Genomic DNA, 3,241 nt, shown 5'->3' on the forward strand with positions numbered 1-3,241 from the left:
ACTTTGAAATTGATTTGTACTTTGAAGAATTTGCTGCAAATAACTTTCAATGCATCTTTGTAAATGCTGACAACTGTGAAATAGTTGAAGATGAAGTTCAGGCCTCCACGATGACGATCTCGTCGGACCAGATCAACACTTTGTTAGCGGCGCGCTTCATCTCAGCTGACATGGTTTTACCCCAGTCGAGCCGTTTCTTCTTGGAAGCTGCTGAAATTAACTAACTGGGATTGTTTCTTGTATGCAGTTAGCTTTAAATCCTCTTTAAAAATCCTATGCATTGACAATTTCAAAATATCAAGAGCTTTGCAGTTTCTCTTGCAACCCAGTGGGGATTTCGGGTCATTTTCTTCTTTACAGTTTCAACAGTTTCTTTGGTACGAATTGATCGTTTTCTATCAGGAATTGGTTTGCTAAAGGTAGTAGCGGACTCCATATATCGTTTCCAGATATTGAACACTGTTTTATGGCACATATTCAACCGTTTTGCTACGTCCCTGTTGCTCACTCCATCTGTTTTCAAAGCGACAATCTGGTCACATTTTGCTTTCGACGCCATGTTTGTTTACAAATATGTTATAGACGAACGAAACTATAGACACATGAACAGAAGACAAATGCAAATCTTTATATAAAATGTTGATAATATTACCTGAACCGATATTCTTTAGGAAGAGTTTTAAACGTGCGTAAATCTTTTTGGGATACCCTGTATATACACATTTACACAATGTCTGATGAAAAAGATGTGGTCACAATTTTAGAACGTGACCATAGGCACGCTTCATCAAGGCTGACATGGACTAAGCATCAATAACAACAGCAGCAGCAACAGCAGCAGCAACAGCAACTCGAGCAATAGAAGAGGAAATAAAGAAAATTAAATGTTTTACAGAGCCGACATAGCCTCAAATATTTCTTGCGAAATGTCCAGGGAATTTTGTGACATTCTTGCTTTTCCTCAAATGTATTGCTGACGTCACAGAAGCGGTTCCCAGCAGAGATATTGAAATCTGGACCCTACCTTCACGGATAGAGACGTCTTGATTGAAATTTACTATCATCTGCTAGAAATAGTAGCCAAAATTATCTTAAATCATAAAATATGCATAAATACCTAAATAAATGAGCATGTGCGCACGCAGAAATACACATGCACACGCATGCATACATGCACGCACACACACACACACACATACACATATAATATATTGGGCGCATGCAAGGCTGAGTGGTTAAGTAGGTCGCTTTTGAACCACATACTTTTGGGTTCAGTCCCACTGCATGACACCTAGGATAGGTATCTTCTACTATAGTCACAAACTGACTAATGCTTTGTGAGTGAATTTAGTAGATGGCAACTGTGTCGAAGCTCATCACTCACACACACATACACACACACATATACACACACATGCACACACACACACACACACACACACACATATATATATATATATAAATGTATGTACATACGTACATACATAGCTATATAGGTGGATATACACACACGCGCACACATACAAATATGAGAGAGAGAGTGAGTGAGGTGCGCGCGCGCGCACGCACACACACACACACACACACACACACACACACACACACACACACATCCATGACGCTATATTTGTTGATACTTTTAAACGTAATTTTTTTTCAAATGAAACTAGGCGTCAAAAAATGTTTCGTAGGTCTAGTATTCATGAGTTGTGAGAGGAAGACTTGTACACAGGTGTTCTCTATTTATAGTAATTTTCACCACGGGAAATCTCATAAGAAAAGACACTGCGCTTTCTTAATGATTGACAGAACGAAAATATGAAGTGGCTTGTATTTACTATTTCCTATATAGTAAATAACTCTTAACAACTAACGTTTCAAAATGCTCAGTCACTTATTGAAGTACCATGAAATACTATTCTTGTAACATCATGTAATAAATACAGTCTTATGCTTTTCAATCTCTTGCCTGTTCTGTGATTCACGGGATATGAAGGACATATTTCCCTGGCATTAATGCTGCATATGTTTTTCAACCACCAGAATAACTCGGGGCTTACAAAAGAAAAGCTTTATGTTACTCAGAATGTATGACAAGCAAAAGGTTAAGATATATCTAACATTGATTTTACGACTAGAGGTTTCGATATTTTAACAAAATAAACCACAGTAGAGATATGTAAATATATCTAGTCCTACATTTAAATATACCATGAAATAATGCATTTATTCTTGTAGATATTAAAATAAATGTCTAATTAAAATTATGTCATACAGTAATTAATGTTTCAAAAAGCTTAGTGCTTATCAGTGAAGAGGAAAAGATGTGAATACAATCTGTAAGTGGAACAACAAAAGTATTCAAGACTTGTCTAAGCACTTTTCTAAAGTTTAAACATGCAATTCTTTACTATTGTTGTTATCAACTAATTTCCTGTGATGGAGATTTCTTTATTTGTTAGAAACGAATTAATTTTCTATGAAAAGAATCCAAATAATTATAAAAGTTAACATACATACGTATACTGTATACATGCACGCATTCGTATACATAGATACATGCATATATATGCATGCATGTATGTACGTTAATATGCACACACATATACACATACTCATACGCACGCACACACACACACACACACACACACATACAAATATATACACTACAGGTTCCAATATAGTTTCTATCAACCAAATTCATTCACGAGGCATTGCTCAGTACGCGATTATAGAATAAAGCACTAACGTGCCACGCAGTGGAACAGAACTAGAAACCACGCAAGAACAAAGCAAACTGAAACGCATTCGTTAAGTCCCGTCGAATAGCATTACAGAGAGGATTTTAAGATCTTCCGTTTAAATATCTTTTTATTCTTTGTTTTTACTTGTTTCTGTCATCTGGAGCACCGCCTTAAATGGTTTTAGTCGAAGAAATCGACACCAGGACATTCTTTGTAAACCTAGTACTTATTCTATCGGTGTATTTTGCCGAACCACTAAGTTACGGTGACGTAAACACACCAACATCGGTTGTCAAGCGATGGTGGAGGGACAAACACACATACAAAGACACACACACATAGATATGCGTGCATACATACACTTATATATATATACTGTTGTGTCTGGGGAGAGTCATATTCTTATTGTGCCTTAAAATTTAACACACTCACCGTTAAAATTTCCACTTATTATTATTTTTTTAATTTTCCTAAAATTTTCGTTGCGTCTTGCAACC

This window comes from Octopus bimaculoides, chromosome 7 (assembly GCF_001194135.2).
Source record: "Octopus bimaculoides isolate UCB-OBI-ISO-001 chromosome 7, ASM119413v2, whole genome shotgun sequence".
NCBI lineage: Eukaryota > Metazoa > Mollusca > Cephalopoda > Octopoda > Octopodidae > Octopus > Octopus bimaculoides.